This window comes from Palaemon carinicauda, chromosome 41 (assembly GCF_036898095.1).
Source record: "Palaemon carinicauda isolate YSFRI2023 chromosome 41, ASM3689809v2, whole genome shotgun sequence".
Lineage (NCBI taxonomy): Eukaryota > Metazoa > Arthropoda > Malacostraca > Decapoda > Palaemonidae > Palaemon > Palaemon carinicauda.
Genome location: NC_090765.1, coordinates 8,658,671 through 8,680,855, shown reverse-complemented (window position 1 = coordinate 8,680,855; position 22,185 = coordinate 8,658,671). Strand labels below are relative to the sequence as shown.

Below are 22,185 nucleotides of genomic sequence, written 5' to 3'. Positions count from 1 at the left end.
TTTTTTTTCCTAGGTTATGTTACCCTGTAAAAAAGTACAATAATACCGATTTTTTTTTTTTTTTTGCGAGGGAAGCGAGTGCACAGTTAGGCAAGAACCATTAGATTTGGGGCAAAACATACCCATTTTGGTAAATTTTTAGTTTCAGCCAAATTTGGAAAAATGCAATAAAAATATATTTGTTGCATCAGAAATAGTGTGGTTTCAATGAATTTAACGTTTATTTTGACTGCAAACCAACCGATTTAGAGATTTACTATGTATACCCTAGTTCATCCCACCAATTATGGGGGACACCCTTTGGGAACTGGGGTTTTGGGTGGGGGAAGGGGGGGGAGGGTGTTGGGGCATTGAATGATATTTGCAATAAATGAATAATTAATGTTCCAGCACCCCTCCCCCATACCCCTAACTAGGCCTACCGGGGGGAGGGGGTAGGGCCCCCCAGCGACCCCCCCTTAAAGCCACAGTAATTTTCAGGGCACCACAGAACCTAACAAACCCACCTAACCTAACCTAGGGGCCCTGTACCCCTACCGGGGGGGGGGCTTCGCCCCCCCTGCGACCCCCCCTTATGGCCACAGTAATTTTCAAGGCACCACAGAACCTAACAAACCCACCTAACCTAACTTAGGGGCCCTGTACCCCTACCGGGGGGGGGGGGCTTCGCCCCCCCCTGCGACCCCCCCTTAAGGCCACAGTAATTTTCAGGGCACCACAGAACCTAACAAACCCACCTAACCTAACCTAGGGGCCCTGTACCCCTACCGGGGGGGGGCTTCGCCCCCCCTGCGACCCCCCCTTAAGGCCACAGTAATTTTCAAGGCACCACAGAACCTAACAAACCCACCTAACCTAACCTAGGGGCCCTGTACCCCTACCGGGAGGGGCTTCGCCCCCCCTGCGACCCCCCCTTAAGGCTACAGTAATTTTCAGGGCACCACAGAACCTAACAAACCCACCTAACCTAACCTAGGGGCCCTGTACCCCTACCGGGGGGGGCTTCGCCCCCCTGCGACCCCCCCCCCCCTTTAACCAGGGGTAAATTTGAATATACTGTATATATTTTGTTAAATCACTTCTTACCTTAAACGGAAGATGACGATGAAGATGTAGAAGGTTGTGGTTGACCCTCTTCTGAATCATCAAGTACTGGAATACGTTCAGCCTCTGATTGGGGAGGATACAATTTACTGGCTGCAATAAAAAAATGATGGAGCAGCTCCTCCTCAGGGTATTTATGTATAAAAATGAACCGGGACAAATACTGCCTGAAATATTCGCAACGGTTACCAGGGCGTTGTATCCACTCCTTCAGCTCCCGCCAAAGCCGTTCAATATTTTGTGTGTGGGTTTCGGGGTTCGAAGGATCCACAAAATTCTTGGAATGATTTACACTGCGGTGATCGTAACCCAGAGAGCCCAGAGAATTGTAAGACCGCCACTTATCACTCACAATAATGCTGCCCTGTTTAATGTATTTCTGAACTAAAGGGATGAGGGTAGCTGCATCACGCTTTTGCGGTAAAGGGTCAATTAAAGGAACAATAAATGTTTTTTTGGACTCCCTCTCAATACCTCCGAACACCCATATATCACTCAGAGGCCTTCCACGGTCAAACTTCCGTTTACCAAAATGAGATTCGTCAATCTCCACTATTACACCATCACCACCAATAGGCTCTTGGTTATCAAAACAAAATTCAGTTACTTCTGAACAGAAGCTTCTCCAGTCTACACTAGTAGAAGAAGATATACCAAGGCCCTTTATAACGAAATGGTGGTCCCAACACTTATGCAACCAATGGTTGACAAATAAAATTAATTTCCACGGGGGAAGGTGGGACCCGTGCAGAAAAGTTCCCTTAAAATCACTGACAGTGTAATTACACAAACGTCTTTTTCGCGTTTTAGGTATTTTTACAGATTTGGTACAATACCACACATGTCTATCCTCACGAAAATGTAAAGGCGAATCACATTTACCACACTGGACACTTAAAGGTAATACGCAATGCTCCCTTAGAAAACGATTCACTACTTCAGGAGTTCCATTATAATTCCCATGAAATCTGCCGATCACATCAAAATATGAATAACGACATATTTCACACAACCGTACCGGAGGATCCATGACAGTTAAGTGACGTGTGATGAAAATATAGAAACCGGAACTTTTGAAAACCGAAAACAAACGACAATCACGGGTTTCTCCCATAATGAAATAGGGAAAAAAACAAAATACTATCGTTTACAATGTTATATTGCACGAAAAACAGATCCTTGAAACAAGACTGAGAGACCAATGAATCATCCAATAATAACCCTTGAAAAGAACCCAGTAGTATTTAGATTGGAGGAGCGACATTAGTGGGAGGAGCAAATGCGCATTCAAGCAAATATTGTCACATTGCGCAATGGGGAGGAGCCAAGTAAGATGAAAACAGATATACAAACTAACAAGAGCTACCTTGCGTGCCCATGGAAAGATATACACTAAACTTAGAAAAAGTCAAGACCTTCAATTCCTGAAATATTTTTTTTCTCTGTAAGTATGCATTAGCGACAATAATGTATTGAGAAGAAGTGTTTTGTTATCACGTGCTTTACTAGGAAAATATATTAATATAATACATTTCCCAATTTGGTTGAATCTAAAACTTTACCAACATTTTGAACAGAAAATATAAGTTTTCCTATAGTAAATAGAGTAATTTCACAGAATTTGGCTTAATTTCAATTATACAAGGGTAAAGTTTTGGATTCAACCAAATTGGGAAATGTATTATATTAATATATTTTCCTAGTAAAGCATGTGATAACAAAACACTTCTTCTCAATACATTATTGTCGCTAATGCATACTTACAGAGAAAAAAAATATTTCAGGAATTGAAGGTCTTGACTTTTTCTAAGTTTAGTGTTTATCTTTCCATGGGCACGCAAGGTAGCTCTTGTTCGTTTGTATATCTGTTTTCATCTTACTTGGCTCCTCCCCATTGCGCAATGTGACAACATTTGCTTGAATGCGCATTTGCTCCTCCCACTAATGTCGCTCCTCCAATCAAAATACTACTGGGTTCTTTTGAAGGGTTATTATTGGACGATTCATTGGTCTCTCAGTCTTGTTTCAAGGATCTGTTTTTCGTGCAATATAACATTGTAAACGACAGTATTTTGTTTTTTTCCCTATTTCATTATGGGAGAAACCCGTGATTGTCGTTTGTTTTCGGTTTTCAAAAGTTCCGGTTTCTATATTTTCTTCACACGTCACTTGACTGTCATGGATCCTCCGGTACGGTTGTGTGAAATATGTCGTTATTCCTATTTTGATGTGATCGGCCGATTTCATGGGAATTATAATGGAACTCCTGAAGTAGTGAATCGTTTTTTAAGGGAGCATTCCGTATTACCTTTAAGTGTCCAGTGTGGTAAATGTGATTCGGATTTACATTTTCGTGAGGATAGACATGTGTGGTATTGTACCAAATCAGTAAAAATACCTAAAACGCGAAAAAGACGTTTGTGTAATTACACTGTCAGTGATTTTAAGGGAACTTTTCTGCACGGGTCCCACCTTCCCCCGTGGAAATTAATTTTATTTGTCAACCATTGGTTGCATAAGTGTTGGGACCACCATTTCGTTATAAAGGGCCTTGGTATATCTTCTTCTACTAGTGTAGACTGGAGAAGCTTCTGTTCAGAAGTAACTGAATTTTGTTTTGATAACCAAGAGCCTATTGGTGGTGATGGTGTAATAGTGGAGATTGACGAATCTCATTTTGGTAAACGGAAGTTTGACCGTGGAAGGCCTCTAAGTGATATATGGGTGTTCGGAGGTATTGAGAGGGAGTCCAAAAAAACATTTATTGTTCCTTTAATTGACCCTTTACCGCAAAAGCGTGATGCAGCTACCCTCATCCCTTTAGTTCAGAAATACATTAAACAGGGCAGCATTATTGTGAGTGATAAGTGGCGGTCTTACAATTCTCTGGGCTCTCTGGGTTACGATCACCGCAGTGTAAATCATTCCAAGAATTTTGTGGATCCTTCGAACCCCGAAACCCAGACACAAAATATTGAACGGCTTTGGCGGGAGCTGAAGGAGTGGATACAACGCCCTGGTAACCGTTGCGAATATTTCAGGCAGTATTTGTCCCGGTTCATTTTTATACATAAATACCCTGAGGAGGAGCTGCTCCATCATTTTTTTATTGCAGCCAGTAAATTGTATCCTCCCCAATCAGAGGCTGAACGTATTCCAGTACTTGATGATTCAGAAGAGGGTCATCCACAACCTTCCACATCTTCATCGTCATCTTCCGTTTAAGGTAAGAAGTGATTTAACAAAATATATATATTCAAATTTACCCCTGGTTAAAGGGGGGGTCGCAGGGGGGGGCGAAGCCCCCCCCCCCCCCCCCCCGGTAGGGGTACAGGGCCCCTAGGTTAGGTTAGGTGGGTTTGTTAGGTTCTGTGGTGCCCTGAAAATTACTGTGGCCTTAAGGGGGGGTCGCAGGGGGGGGCGAAACCCCCCCCGGTAGGGGTACAGGGCCCCTAGGTTAGGTTAGGTGGGTTTGTTAGGTTCTGTGGTGCCCTGAAAATTACTGTGGCCTTAAGGGGGGGTCGCAGGGGGGGCGAAGCCCCCCCCCCCGGTAGGGGTACAGGGCCCCTAGGTTAGGTTAGGTGGGTTTGTTAGGTTCTGTGGTGCCTTGAAAATTACTGTGGCCATAAGGGGGAGTCGCAGGGGGGGCGAAGCCCCCCCCCCCCCGGTAGGGGTACAGGGCCCCTAGGTTAGGTTAGGTGGGTTTGTTAGGTTCTGTGGAGCCCTGAAAATTACTGTGGCTTTAAGGGGGGGTCGTTGGGGGGCCCTACCCCCCTCCCCCCGGTAGGCCTAGTTAGGGGTATGGGGGAGGGGTGCTGGAACATTAATTATTCATTTATTGCAATTATCATTCAATGCCCAAACACCCTCCCCCCCCCTTCCCCCACCCAAAACCCCGGTTCCCAAAGGGTGTCCCCCATAATTGGTGGGATGAACTAGGGTATACATAGTAAATCTCTAAATCGGTTGGTTTGCAGTCAAAATAAACGTTAAATTCATTGAAACCACACTATTTCTGATGCAACAAATATATTTTTATTGCATTTTTCCAAATTTGGCTGAAACTAAAAATTTACCTATACAAGTTTTAATGAGTGAGTAGTCGAACTGGTGGTATTGTTTATTTACGGTTGAAATGAAGTTCTGGGTTAAATCATGTCATTTACTACAGGAAAACATATTTTGTTCAAAATGTTTCCCCGTCCGTAAAAACAATTTTAACCTTATACATATGGTTACGCATTTTTTTCTGGTTTCATAAGGTAGATAACAGTAGGTAATGATAGTGTTGGCGCAGGACCGTATGTAAATACACATATAAACACATCCATTCAACACACCATTACTTAGACATGACAATTATAAATATTACACCCTGAAAGCAGACGCCATGTTTCAGCCAAACAAAGGTTCTTTGGAACTTAGACATAATTTTACGGCCATATATATATTTAAAACAATCCTTTTTCTATATAACAAACATTAGATAAACAAATAAAGCCTCTATGCCGTATACTTACTCAGCATTTAGTGTGGAAAAAATATTACAGCCTTTAGAAAAGACTAAAATAGAGATTAAAAACAAAGACGAAATGCATCGACCACGAAAAATGTGACCTCCGACTCGTCAGTCGCGAGTCTTTAGTGGGTGACGAGCCTAAAACCAATAACGTGTACTTGAATTTTGATATACTTTAAGAAATATACATACTTTAACATATTTATATAGCATAAATTTTTTTTATGAATGCCATACACCGTATCTATGAACTCGAAAGCTTTGATAAAGAACTGAATGGATCCCTGGGAAGACTGTGCTATAGCTTATTATAGCAATAGTGTAAAGATTAACAGAAAATAGAGTATAAATTGTATAATAAATGATGTTTCAAGAGTATCATATCTATGTAAAGAGATTTTTCTCCAAAAATATAAATTTACGAGAATATTTTGTAAGTAGAAGAATTTATCTCAAGGAACCAAGTCTAAAGAAACAGCGTATCGATAAAAATTATGCCGATACTATATAAGTATAAAAATACTGGAGTATATCATTATGAAAAACGAAAAATGCTATATATATATATATATATATATATATATATATATATATATATATATATATATATATATATATATATATATATATATATATATATATATATATATATATATATATATATATATATATATATAATTTATATAATTTAGGCTTGTGCTCCTCAATAAATTATGGGAATCACTATGCAATGAACATCTATTGATTAACTGGCAACTTTATACTATTGACGAAAGCATTGCTTTTGATTTTGATCAATGCGTGCTAAACTCCACCAGAGAAAATACGAATAAAGAACTACAAGTTTTTATCTAAATATATTTGACTAATTAACAAAAAACCAACAAAAATACCAAATAGGAAAATATTAAGGGCAACTCTTGTATGTGTTCATACTTCTCTATCAAATACCTACAGTCTGAACTTTCGAATTTTCTTTAATGGACATATTTAGGATCAAATATAAAAATTTCGATAAAAATAATTTGAATTATATATGTATTTCGGATCAATATCATTCTGTTTAGCTGCATAATATGAATCATCAAGGATATTTTCTTCATGGTGTCTGGTAAAGCAGCAAAATAGACGAAATTCTAAATTGATGGTAGATGCAAAACTGAAAAACGATATCATACTCAAAATAGCTAAATGTTCCGTGAGAGGTCCGTAGATTAAATCATAATGTATCGTTTCATAAATATATTTGTTGCTATGGAAGCAAGGATTTTCCAAAAGCTTGGTAATGATTCATGTTTAGGTAATGTGATGCAGACCACAATTCTAAAGGGAAACAACCCTAAAATGCTAACACCACTTTGAGATGATTAGTAAATCATAGAGTCAAAATACGAATATCTAGATGTTAAGTTGTTAGCAATCTTATGTAAATTCATATTTAATAGAGAATATATAAATTACTTCAAATATGGCAATGTTTACATATTCAAATCTAGGCTCGTTATCCGCTACACAATTCTGGGCCAAAAATGGTAAAGAGAAGACAGGAAAGTTTACCTATAAAATAAGGGGGAAAAAAACCGTGCGCCTTAGTAGCGCCATCTATTGTGGACGCGCCCTACCAGTTGGCTAAAAAGAAGAAAAAAAACTCTAAGGGGTTTTAGTATTTCGGAAGGTTCACGTTACTGTGAAAATTGTTCAATAAATGATCTAATATTGTTCATCTAGTGATTTTCCATAGATCTATATTAAATCATATTGATCATTCTTTTTTCATACATATATAGCTTGTTGCTTATTCGTTTACAAAATACAAGTTAAGGTTAGGCTGTGTATTTCATGTATACATATAATATTACAAATTTAATTTACAGAATATGTGAAAGACACACACCCGAAATAGTACCTCTGCCTAAGACTACACTAGGAGGGGAGAAGAAAAGTGGTGTATGGTCTAATATTGTCTTTTGTTAGGTCACATTTTTTTCATATCTAATAGTAGTAGAGGGGCGAAATCTGAAAAGAGGCCTCGTTAAGGTTTTAAAATAATTTTCTGTTACAAGCCGGCATCCACCATATATTGTTAGTGTAGGATATCCTGCATTCAGTAAGGGTGGATGACACTTGAAATTTTTCCGAAAAGGGCCAAAATTAACCCTTTTTAGTGAATACGCAATTTGAAAAAAACGACGAAAACACTGAAGACTTGTTTATGAAAAACTCTGTAATTCGATCATCTTGTATGCTATACATGATTATGATACCTCAATTTGAAGCTTAGGATAACACCTTTACAAAAAAAAAAAAATGAAAGATTATGTAAATTGAGGGTCCTAATTGGGTCAAAGGTCAAGTGATCACGTGATTACCAATTTTGGGGATACTCAATATTTTTGACCTCAAATATCATACTTTGCCTGCATATATTTTTATAAGGATGGTTTTAATCTTAAGAGGACGTCCTTAGGCAGTTTTTAAAAGTAAAAGGGTCTTTTAACTCCTTTCTACCTAATATTTATGAAGGATCGAATTTCCACCCTTTTTGGAAAAATCCCTAAAATCATTGAAAATCATGTTTTGAATACTTGTTGTGATATTAATTGCTATTGTTCTATTATAATCATTGTGTTTAGAATAGTACAGTGTATAAGGGGTGTTTTCAGTTGAAAAGGGTCAAAGGTCATGTTCATCGCGGATTACATAATTATCCAATATGATTACATAATTATCCAATATGATTACATAATTATCCAATATGATTACATAATTATCCAATATGATTACATAATTATCCAATATGATCAAGTTGCTTTAAAAGTCAAAATTGCTTTTCCACTGAGTTACTTGTATGCACACATAGGCAGTCATTTAAGTTCAACTACTTAACTTCTAACATATTCACTGACTAGCTAGTTTGTATCATCATCCTCTGCGTTTGTATTATTGTTACATAAGCCCTCACAAGCACAAGCACTTGTGCAATTCTTCTGCCCTGCTCTCACACAACCGCATCTCTTGCCACAGCCAGTTGTGCATGAACAGGTCACTAACTCAGTGCAAGCTTTCGGAATAGGTGCTAATGTCATTAGTTCTGGCTTTATCATTCCATCTTCAAGTATCCAACCACTGTCTGTCGCATTAGGTAGCACGGGAGATGGAGTCAAGGCTTTCTTCCAGACAAGGGCTTGGTAGTTAGCACGCCTTATATGTTTGTCAAGCGCATCTTTAGTTGGTGAAAGGGCATCAAGGATTTTCTTTCCCTGGACAAAGGTCTTTACTCTTGCTTCATTAATAAGATCGCAATCTTTTTCATAGAGCCTGCAAGCAAATCTTTCTGCACCTGATATTGCTTCTGGAGTCAGCTCCACAGACCCTAGCTGTTCCAAACTTTCAGGCTCCTGAATGAATACTTGCTGTTTTCTTTCCGTTTCCTGCAAATTGACTGACACTATCGCATCCTGTGATTGCATGAAAAGCTATAACGTTCTTTACAATCTCCCCGGGGAGTTTTATCTCATGTACTGGAAAGTATGGCCGTTTACCCGTTTTACCTGTGTACATCCATATTTGTGCTGGTAGCCTGTCTCTGAAACCAAGTGCCAACACTAGCACATCTGTGTCTCTGCATTCCAATACCACTCTTGCATACCCATTGATACATGCATCTTCGGCGTGAAGTATGACACGAGTATCGGCCTCTTCTTGTGTCGATTTGAGGTGATCAATAGTCCGACTTGAGGATGACCAAACCCCTGAGACATCTTCAAAGCCTCCAGCTAAAACAAGCTTGTACTCAGATGACAGCTCTCTTTCAGCTTTCTCAACAAGGGATCTGGATAGAAAAGCAGCTAGATCAGCTTTATTTGCAGCCAAACTCATAAAGGGTTTCCAGTTGGGTGGAACTTTTACAGCTTTTGAACTGATGACACGTCTAATTGGTCTTGCTTTTCCAGCTCGTTTCTTGCGTGTACCTGATTTTATTGAATTGTCAATGTACCGATCAAACAAGACATCAATCCGTGAGTATGTTGTACCAAAGCGGTTCAAGATGTTTGTGCAGAACACTTCACCTAGGTCACCAAAGGTTTTGACATTTTCTGGCTTTCCAATAGCTTGTATTAGTGCTTGACCATCGATAAGCAGGCATGTTTTGGCTTCACTCAAGGGAAGTGTAACTGGGATCTCTATATCCTTTGCCAGCAAGTCCTGTAGCTGAGCTTTATCTGTTGTATGAAGTTGACGATTTGTTCCAGCAAATGCCCTTGGGACTGGGGATAGCTCATGCTGTAAGATACTGACTAAGTCTACCTCTCTCCCACTTTGTGAAGCAACGAACAATCTGTGAATAAGATCACGGTCGGCTTTGACTTCCTTCTGTTTCCCAACTACTGAAGGAGCTTGAGTTTTGTACATGGAGCTGACGGCTGCAGTTTTTGTGCTGGCTATTTTTCCATAGAAGTCCTTTGACTTTTCAAGAAGTCTGGTAGCTACAAAGGATTCCAGAAGTGACATTCCGATTATTGGGGCTTTCATTATATCCCTTGTAATTTCTTCTGGAACAACGTCTCTTGTTGTCAGGCAAACTAGGTCCTCGTGATGTTCTTCACTGAAGCTAAATACAACAAATCTTTTGAATTCTTCCATTATCTTCTGAACATCATCTTCGTCTCTTTTAAGGCGAGTAGGGCCAGATTCTAGGTGACACCATTCATCATCGATATCATCATCTACATCTTCCACTATTTTACTTGACGTCTCCAGGTTTACAACTTGGCGAAGGGTTTCACCATCAGCTTGACAAAATATACACCGAGTCCATTCAATAGCTTTCCGACCGATCCTTGTTGTTGTTGTTGCTGTTTTTTCCGTGCCACTGTGAGACTCTACCGAGGCATTAACATGACGCTTTTTCAGACGTTCTAAATGTTGCTTACTAGTGAAAGTTGAGTAGCAGTCCTTATGCCAGTGAACCTTTTCAAAATCCAAACTTTCGGATTGCAACCAGTTATGTGCGATTCGAATATTCAATGCCTGCTGTATAGATTCAACACCACGAGGGGTTGATTTACGTAAAGCATCTACACTTCCTTTTTGGCAGATAATACATTTGTCGAGCGAAATGTTCTCTATGCGCTGGCGTTTAAGACTTTCTATTGCAGCAACTGGCTCCATGGTCTGAAATCATATAGTTTAGCTTTAGAACTCACATTAGGGATGTGGGGATAAAGTAAAGATGACATATAACTTTTACGATGCCCCCTCCCAAATTGCTGGGAAAATAATTTTGAGTGCAAGAGCCATATGGTATATTAATAGGCTGTACATCAGTAGATCTATAGCAGTCACATGATTTAAGTAAGCATGACTGACGAAAGTTTTAATCCTTTAAACAAAACATGCACACAGAAACATGTTATTGATTATGAGATGGTCCCTAAGAAGCACATGTTGCAATACATTTCACTATACTCTATCGGCTCCTTCATGGCAATCCGGGCGTTGTCTCCTACGTTGCCAAATGTCCTTCTCTGGAGTGTTTAAAGGCCTACCGCTCCTGTTTACCCTTTTTAATCCCTTCGCTCGAATGTCTCCTGGGGCAATATACTGGACCTTTCTAGGGATTATCCCATACTACTGAGTTTCCGCATTCTCTAATCAACTCGTATGTGTGAATTTATCTACCTACACTCACAAATTCCATCTCGTGGAGGCTCTACCATTTGTTATATACATATATATATATATATATATATATATATATATATATATATATATATATATATATATATATATATATATATATATATATATATGTGTGTGTGTGTGTGTGTGTGTGTGTGAGAGAGAGAGAGAGAGAGAGAGAGAGAGATCCTGTGTAAATTTAGGCAGGTAAACTGAAATAGTGTCATAAAGATACATGGGTTACACAGAATTATCGACAACAATTAAATATATTATCTATACGTAGTATAGACGCCCAATTATATTCATTAAGAGTATCCGATACACTTTCTTTTTATATTCTCATGCCTTCTTTCTATGGACTTTGTTCTAGCTTTGCAATTTACTTTGAATATTTTGTTTTAGGTTTGGCACGTTTTTATCTTCAAAATATAAGATACTTTTGCTTGAGTGTCATACCTGATGAAAATATCAATTTGTGTTTCATAGTCTTTGTAAGGATTTATCAAAACAAATAGGTGATAGTTTTGAGTCATGAATGTTATACTGATAACGATACACAAGAATGCCAGGATTATAGAGATTTATTTCTGCACATCTTTTATATTAAAAATATGTAAAAAATTTTTATTTGTATAACGAGGACTTCCTTCCATGTTCTTGGTAGGGCGACAGACTCCTTAATGACTGACTGTTTTGGTTGAGCCGTCTTTATGGAGACACACGCTGTTTGACATATTCATACCCTGAGGTCAGCTTAACGCCTGAGAAGGATGTGGCAGCGCTGTAAAATTTTTCTGCCAAGTTTAAGAAGAAATGTGTAATTTTATTGTTATTAAAAGTAAAGAAATTACGAGGGCATTTAATAATCGCGAATATTTATTATTAATTAATTATATTTACATTTTTTTAACTTATGCTGCCTCCATACACCATACAACGTGATGGTAATATTTGATATGGCATCGCCGCTCCCGGCCCAAACCCAGCCTTGTTCGCCTTAAAGGATCCGATAGAGTATAGTTTCTAATTGCCACATGAATTAGACATGCATCACTTACATCAAGCGACCCCTACTATGCACTGTGGTTTACTATATTATGAGATCAAACTTGCCTTGCTTAATCAGTGATCGTTGAGACGGGAAAAGATGAATTTGTCACAATTGAGAGAGTGAAAGTCATCCACCATCTTAAAACAAAAGACTTCATAATGCTGCCATCTATGTGCAAACAACACTACTAAACATTGAGCAACATGTGGTCCATAGCATTAGGCCACCAGGATTAGGCCTGACAAGATTAGGGTTAGGGTTGGGGTTGGGGTTAGAGTTACAGTTAGGGGAGAATTTCACTACATGTGATGTATACCGTGAAATTATGTAATCCATGATGAACATGACCTTTGACCTCTTTTTTAACTGCATGTACCCTTTATTCTACATCTCTAAGACTTTATTTTTAACACAAAGCTTCTTATATAGGCCTATATAATAACAGCAATTATTATCACAACAAAGTAGTCAGAACACGATTTTCAACGATTTTAGTGATTTCCCAAAAAAGGGTCGAAATTCAATCCCTCATAAAATTTAGGTAAATAGGAATTGAAAGACCCTTTTACTTTTAAAAACTGCCTAAGGATGTCCTCTTAAGATTAAAACCATCTTTATAGAAATATATGCGGGCAAAGGTCAAGAATATTGAATACCCCCCAAAATAGGTAATCACGTGATCACGTGACCTTTGACCTTATCAGGACCCTTAATTTCCAAATCCTTCATATTTGTTTATTTCATTGTAAAGGTGTTATCATAAGCTACAAAATGAGGTATCATAATCATGTATAGCATACAAGATGGTTAAGTTACAGAGTGTTTCCTAAACGAGGCTTCAGCTTTTTCGTCGTTTTTTCAAAACGCGTATTCGCTAAAAAGGGTTAATTTTGGCCCTTATTGTAAAAATCTCAAGTGTCATCCACCCTTACTGAATGCAGAACGTCATATTCTAACAAAATATGGTGGATGCCGGCTTGTAACAGAAAATTATTTTGAAAAAACAATTTTCATGTTTCGCCCCTCTACTATAGAGATATGGTCAGAAAAGGATGCTCTTATTTTTTTCAGCATCTAATTGGATTCTTATTTCTAGAGGTAGAAGTTTGTATTTACATTAGTGAAATAGGGGCCTCTTGAAGTGGTCTTAGAATCAATTAAGCACTGTTTTAATGTATAACCTCGGGCTTTGATAAAGTACACATTCTGTAAGTTATAATCACACACACACACACACACACACACACACACACATATATATATATATATATATATATATATATATATATATATATATATATATATATATATATATATATATATATATATATATATATAGCCACTTTTTCCCCTCGAAGCAAAAACGCTATTAGGGATGTAGATAGCTATGAGACATGTCAAGAATACGTCCTCTGATTTTATGCGATATCCCTTATTAAAAATCTTCAAGGGATATTCGCTCCAGGAGTTAGAATTCTGGATACCTTTGGTAAATTCTCTGGGATATATCACTGTAGTCAAATATAACCTAGGAAGCTACTAATGAAGGAACTTCCATCAGGACGACATGGCCTGAGCCCAAAAAATGATAGTTTATGCTTGAAGGGTAATACATTAAACATATACTCCTCGTTTTACATATGGCGACAGGCTGCTACAATTGTTTTGAAGGGAGACTCGAGTTTGCGTTACCAGATTTTTAAATTTCAAATTCCCATGAGAAGGATGGAAATACAACATTAACATTAGCTTAAATGAAAACAGAAACTCTATGAGTACGTTTTATCCATAGTGTAGCAATTATATGTATCATGCCTGATACAAGAGCACCCATAATAGTTCGAAAAGAACGTTGGTAAAATTTACCAATTTGAAAAACACTTTCAATTTCAGCGCCACCTGTTGCGAATGCGCCCTACTAAAACGGCCAAATACTCACAGAAATCCAAGGGACGTTCCTTTCTTCCCTGTACTCTCTCTGCTTCTGGGCAGAAACGCTACAGACAACTATTGAAGGTTGAAGGAACTATAAAACATAAAAAAAAAAAAAAAATATAGTAACTGGTACTTTTTAAAAACGTAAATATTGGTGTGGATTTTAGACAACACGAGCTCAACTTCATCAAACCAATATGAAATATAAATTTGAAATCAAATTCAACTTATGAAGTCATAGTGTATTTGATTATTATAGTGAATAAAAAGTAACCTCAATAAATTATTATTATCTAAGCTTACAGATTTGTAATATAAAATTCACGCTGATATAAAATAGGCATTAAAATAACAATATTTTCATTCAAAATTAATTTATCGTCCTATTAATTCTCTGTTTACCTAGATAATATGCAATCTTCAGGTTATTTTGCTAATGTTATTTGGTAATACAAGAAGCTGACGAATAGTCTTCTTCTTCTTTAAAAAAGGCACAAGTCAAACACCATTAACTTTTCTCGATGTACAGTTAAATAATACTTTTTATTGTGCCCAATAGTTACCTTTTATATTTCCATAATTCTTCTGGCAAGTATCATATGAATATGGATTGTACGTGAAATTTGAAAGCTTAGAAAATAGCTCTAAGTTCAAAGAAATACAAACTTGTTAGTTAGGATTTTATTGATTAAATTTATCATTAAAGTCCCAGTTCATATTTCATATTACATCGAAGAAAATTAGAATAACTTTAAAAAAAAGTTACTTGCTTAGATCGTCAAGTCTTTTTGATTGGACACGGGCTCTTGCGTAGGCAGCCAGTCAAAAAAAAAAAAAAAAAAGTTAAAAGGCTGGGACTCTTTAGTTTCAAGGAACTGGAAACAAGGCAGAATATGAAGTTGGTGATATGAAATCGTTAATGTAATAAAACACTAACAGGCGGGAATAAATGTAAATAATGTCATTAATTGAATTCAACAATAAATATTTTGGTGCAATTATTTTCATATGATTTCAACTGCAGTCTATTTTCAGTTTTGTCTCCGCTCGAAGATAATGAAGTTTTATTTTAGCATATATATATATATATATATATATATATATATGTGTGTGTGTGTGTGTGTGTGTGTGTGTGTGTGTGTGTGTGTGTGTATGTATACTGTATATATTTAAGTAGACCATTATTCGATACAAGATCCATCCATTGTCTAATTAACGAATTTAGCGACATAGCCTTTTTGGAGGGCTTCATATGTCATATGTATAAAAGAGGTTTTCTGGTCTTACAGAGCAAGACGAGTGAAACCCGTTGAAGGTTTCTTGTTTTACAGTTAAATAGAGCATCTATTATGCAATGCATTTGCTCTTAAAATAATTTTCACAAGAAATTTAAATAAGTATAACGATGCAGTAAGTATTATTAAAGAAATAATGACTCAATTCCAATTAATTCTGAAATTAACTTTAATATACATGTGAACATTAATATTTTTGTCACAACTTGCCTCTACCACATTTAGAGAAGGTGGTGGCAAAAGAGAGAGAGAGAGAGAGAGAGAGAGAGAGAGAGAGAGAGAGAGAGAGAGAGAGAGAGAGAGAGAGAGAGAGAGAGAGATAGAGAGAGAGAGTAAGCCTTCCTGCTTCTCAGAAGCGTTCCCATGACAATTTAACTATCCCTTGTAAATAATAGTATCCATTTACAACTGGGCGAACTTGTAGCAGGTAAGCTGGTAGCAGCATCCAATTTGGTCTACTGAATGTGAGCCAGGTTCTCCATCAATCATCACATGCCTGCAGGGAAAATAGCCCAGTGAGGAAAGGAAACAAGGAAGAATAAAATATTTTAAAGGACAGTGACAACATTAAAATAAATATTTCCTATATAAACTATAAAAAAAACTTTAACAAGACAACAGGAAGAGAAATTAGATAGAATAGTGTGCCCGGGTGTACCCTCAAGCCTAAGAACTCTAACCCAAGAGACAGTGGAAGACCATGGTACAGAGGCTATGGCACTACCCAAGATTAGAGAACAATGGTTAGATTTTGGAGTGTCCTTCTCCTAGAAGAGAAGCTTACCATAGCTAAAGAGTCTATTATACCCTTACCAAGAGGAAAGTGGCCACTGAACAATTACAGTGCAGTACTTAACCCCTTGGGAGAAGAAGAATTGTTTGATAATCTCTGTGTTGTCAGGTGTATGTGGGCAGAGGAGAATCTGTAAAGAATAGGCCAGACTATTGAGTGTATGTGTAGGCAAAGGGAGAGTGAACCGTAACCAGAGAGAAGGATCCTATATAGTACTGTCTGGCCAGTTAAAGGACCACATAGCTCTCTACGGGTAGAATCTCACGGGTGGCTGGTGCCCTGGCCAACCTACTACCAATAAATTAATTGTGGATATGTGACCTGAAAGGTGTACATCCCATACTCATATATGATAGACCCAAAAGTTGTTCCCAGCCTACTGCCCACAAGTTCATCCACCAGCAAGATGGCTACGGTTATCTGCATGGATTAAAAAAAAATGGTGTGGAGGATTACAGCCTCACACGTAAACGATTTACGAGAAAGATACGATGTATCTCTCAACATTGTCGTTGAAATGCTTCATATTGTTAAAGTTGCCTAAATATAACATCAAATAATAATAATAATAATTAAAATAATAATACAAATAATAACAACAATAATAATAATAATAATAATAATAATAATAATAATAATAATAATAATAATAATAATTATAATAATATCAGCTCTTTGACCATTGTGTTTAGGGATAGGAGGTTACATTAATCAAAATATAATTTCTCTCCACCCTTCGAGAAACTACGAAAAAGTAGAAAGTAGATCAATGAGTTACAAAATAAATAACATTTTAATGCTATTCGGTTCTCTTCACCTTTACTTACAACCCAGAGAGAGAGAGAGAGAGAGAGAGAGAGAGAGAGAGAGAGAGAGAGAGAGAGAGAGAGAGAGAGAGAGAGAGAGAACTCTTCCTATCCATCTTAATATGGATGGATTGCTCCTGAGGGATAGGATTGAATGGGTCTCTCTCTCTCTCTCAAAGCAAAGCTATCGGTTACAGTATCACTAAATAAAGCCAACCATGAAAAAAAAATATCCGTTAACAAGCAGCGGAGTCTCCTTAGTTCTTTTTTCACACAAAATATCCTCAAATAGTTAAACATTTCACACTACAGCTCTTAAGCCTACACCCACCAGTAACCAAGTCAAGGGCGTCATCTGCGTGGCAATGAGGGCACATATCCCCCTACTTTTTATTCAGGGGGACACAATATCAATTGGACGCCCCAACCCTGAAGTTCCTCCTCCAAGGTTATTTAAGAGAGGCTAGGATTGGGGTTATCAATAATATGATAGAAAATACAGTCATCACAAACAAACATAAAATATTAAAATAATAAACAGATCGAGTAACTTCCATTAGGTTCGATTGATTTGTTATTTAGATTTTGACTGATCATAACCACAAAATGGCTTAACGGGCTTACGATATATCCAACGCGAACGTCTTACTTTCCTTGACCCTCAAGCTGTAGCTAATAAATTTGTAAACGAAGTCCAAATCACACTGGCAAATATGTGTGGGAATTCTTAAATGCACCTATATTGGTTTGGCTGTATCTAGAGCTAAGCACCTTCTTTATCAATTGCAAAAATGCTTCAAATTTCGAAGAGCTACACACCAATGAATTGCCTTCATGTGCATCTCTATCCTCCAGCAATACTATTCTTGTCATCTATGTTATTGTTTGCAAAATTTTCATTTCACACATTCAACTATGAATTCATTCAACATTATCCTTTCCTATAATTTTCTTGCTTTTCCACTGGTACTGTCATACTTAGAAAATTCTCATTAGCATCTTTCAATTATTTACCAGTTAGTTTGCACCCATCCCTAACCTTAGATTTAACATTGGATTAAAAGGCTTTTGTTGTTGCAAGACACTATTATTTCAGACTTCATGGAATTCTACAAATCTTATACTGAACCATAAAATGTTTATTTTTATAATTTTTTTATAATGTAAAAGTTTTGTGATATGAAATACTGGAACTGTATTTTGAGGATGTCACCGAACACTTTTACCGTATTTTAGCCAGTCTGTGAATTGTGGACTGACTAGTATTGAAAGAAAAAGGCCATCCTTTTCCCTTAACAGTGTCCGTATCTTAATATTCATATAGCATTAAAATACTCCAAATCTTGATTATTTCCTCAAAAAATTTTCTCGGCGGCTGGGGGCCCTTACAGTACCCATCCCTAACCACCAAGCTACACAAGCTTAATTTGCTCGCTAACATTAACCATATAATCTTCAGATTGTCGCCCGATTTTTTTCCAAATGACACCCCTGACCCATGTTATGGCAAATATCACCATATATACATACAAACTATTTTCCTCCCTATAATGATCAAGCAATAGACTTTAGCTAAACACTGATTAAAATTTTTAAAGGTTTAAAGGCCACACATGAACGGCAGAGGCAAGGGACAGTGACATTGCCTTATCAAGCAGGACAATGCCTTAGAGACTGACCATATTACATATGATCTGCGCCAAAGCCATCTCACCATATAAGCTAGGACCAAGGAGGGCCAGGCAATGGCTGCTGAGGACTCAGCAGATAGACCTATAGGCTCCCCCAAACATCCCCATCCTTGGCTCACAAGGATGGTGAAGTTGCAGCGACCAAAGGAACTAACGAGTGCGTGCTGATAAAGAGCAAACTAGTGTAGAGGATATTCTAATTATGTGTAAGAAAAAGAAATGGATAAAGGCAGGACATATAATGAGAATGACAGATATTAAATGGATATCGAAAATAACAGACTGGGTCCCTAGAGATTGCAAAAGAAGCAGGGGAAAGAAGAGAAGACAATGGATTGATGAGCTCAGAAAATTTGCAGGTATAGACTGGCATAGAGAGACTATAAACAGAAGGGATGTGAAGGACATGTCTAAGGTCTTTGTCTTGCAGTGGACTAGTTATGACTGATGATGATGAAGTATATATATATATATATATATATATATATATATATATATATATATATATATATATATATATATATATATATATATATATATATATATATATATATATATATCCACGGTAGTAGCTCGGTTATGAGTGAATATGAATACAAGTAAAATTCTCCCTTCGTAAGTACATTTTTGAGGACAAATACTAACGAGACTAGCATAATATGTCACACAGTATCCATACATAACACATAGTAGTGTAATTGTTCAGTGGCTACTTTCCTTTAGGTAAGGGTAGAAGAGACTTTAGCTATGGAAAGCAGCTCTTCCAGGAGAAGGGCACACTAAAATCAAACCATTGTTCTCCAGTCTTGGGTAGTGCCATAGCCTGTACCATGGTCTTCCACTGTCTTGTGTTAGAGTTCTCTTTCTTGAGGGTACACTGGGACACACTATTCTATCTAATTTCTCTTCCTTTGGTTTTGTTTGTTTTCTAGTTTATATAGGAAATATCTGTTTAGATGATGTTGCTGTTCTTGAAATATTTTATTTCTCCTCGTTTCCTTTCCTCAATGGGCTATTTTCCCTGTTGGAACCTTTGTGCTTATAGCATGCTGCTTTTCCAACTAGGGCTGCAGCTTAGTAAGTAATAAAAATATAAATAATAATTTGTACCCAATTTTCATCCAATTCTACAAAAAAGGCAAAAGCAGTTTCTCTAGATAGGTTCCTTGTAGAAACTGAATGTAAAAAACAAGACGACCAAGTGTCCATAAAGCGTAAACTAAGTGATTCAGTTAGTGATAGCGAACATTGGTCAAGAGAAAGAACTTCCGATATTTTATCAGAACGCTCATAGAAGGAGATTCTCCTTCCATGCATTAAACTCCACCTCCCATTTCTCCTCTCTCGTCTCCCTCACACCAACTACAACTCACCTCAAAGGTAAAGTGTGAGTAAATTTGTCAATATTTTTCATAATGTGATTTATTAATTTGCATTAATCTCTGATTGTAAACCTTTAAATATGAGGGTTATGTTTATCTATGAACTTGTGGAATGCATCAAGTGAGTTTCCCTAATTTTTTAGGGGAAAAACTGTTCTAGAATACGAACTTATTCCCAGAGCGAATTAAACTCATAAATCGAGGTACTACTGCATATACATACATAGGCTACACTCACACATTATATATATATATATATATATATATATATATATATATATATATATATATATATATATATATATATATATATATATATATATATATAAAACGGATTTTGAGCAAAGCGAAAAATCTATTTTTGGGTGATATGGCCATGTCGTCCTGATGGAAGGTTCCTTTAGGCAGCTTTCTAAGGGATATTTGGCTACAGTGATACTCCCAGAGAATTAACCACAGGTTCCCAGAATTTTAACTCCTGGCATGAGTATCCTTAATATAACTTTTAAAGATATCGCATAATATCAGGGGACGTATATTTTGATACGACACATAGCATAAAGAGTGGAGGTGTTTACTAGTGGTGGTGGGTTACTCCCACTACCCCACTACTGCTAACTAGCGGTGTGTAGTTACACCTCACAAAATCTTAACAGCTGGTTTCTAGATAGTGCCAAAATAATACTATGTAGAGAGCATATCGTTTATATTTAGTGCCGTAACAATAATAAAAGTTCCCTCTTTCATTAATGGTATTTTTCAATAGCAGTCAGAATACCATACAGCTATGCTGTAAAGATAGAGGATGCTAAAGGGAGTGCAAGTTTATAATCAAAACTAGAATTGTACACCCCAAATCCAATGCCAGCACCGGATTTGGAGCTGTCCGTAAATGTAAATCTACTACCCGTGTTGTTCTGTGTGTTCCAAAAAGGTAGACCGCATTTCTTCATTTATCATCCTGCTCTTAGAGCCAGAAATAATTACAATCCTGGAGCCACTCAGGCTATTCAGCAGTTGTTTCATTCACTATCAAGGCTTTGGGGATGTAGAGCGAGCCTCATAGTATGAAAAGAAATTTTCTTTATTGGCAATTTTAAAGGACAATGAATAAGTGCGCCTCTGTAACCTATGCCAACATCTTATTATAATAGACTGGCAATATAAGTCCAAAGGCTACTCACCTGCATCAACTAAAAGACTAGTGATGGGGCTGATCTGAAATCACCAATTGCCAATCTGATGGCAGCATAGTGACTGGAATCTAAAATCTTCAATTTGGTAGAAGCCAAGGAATATATTTCACACCCATATAAAAGTTTTGATAAAATAAGAGCTTTATACAGTCTTAGGAGATTCAGACAATCTGCTCCCCAAGATGTACTGTATGAGCAAATACTTCAAAAATATTTAAAATATGTTATTTTCATTAGTAAAATAAATTTTTGAATATACTTACCCGATGATCATGTAGCTGTCAACTCCGTTGCCCGACAGAAATCTAAGGTCGGGATACGCCAGCGATCGCTATACAGGTGGGGGTGTACACAACAGCGCCATCTGTGAGCAGGTACTCAAGTACTTCTTGTCAACAAGAACTCAATTTTCTCCTCGGTCCACTGGTTCTCTATGGGGAGGAAGGGAGGGTCCTTAAATTCATGATCATCGGGTAAGTATATTCAAAAATTTATTTTACTAATGAAAATAACATTTTTCAATATTAATCTTACCCGATGATCATGTAGCTGATTCACACCCAGGGTGGTGGGTGGAGACCAGCATACATGTTAACATTAGAAGCTAAGTATCCCGTATTTCATTTTAGCAGTTATTCAAAATAACAAACATAAAATAAATAAGTACCTGGTAAGGAAGTCGACTTGAACCATTACTCTGCCTTTTTTAAGTACGTCTTCCTTACTGA

The 22,185-nt window shown here is 37.2% G+C and overlaps 1 long non-coding RNA gene across 2 annotated transcripts in view; it reads right to left on the bottom strand.

Annotated features, from left to right (window-relative positions):
- The window catches only part of LOC137632252 (uncharacterized), a 93,016-nt gene extending 87,145 nt beyond the window's left edge, over positions 1-5,871 (bottom strand). The window contains exon 1 of one of the 2 annotated variants that reach the window (XR_011042027.1): positions 5,625-5,871. This is a non-coding gene — a long non-coding RNA (uncharacterized lncRNA). The remainder of the gene's footprint in view (positions 1-5,624) is intronic. The other variant, XR_011042028.1, reaches the window with a different exon arrangement.
- Positions 5,872-22,185: the final 16,314 nt, after the last annotated feature.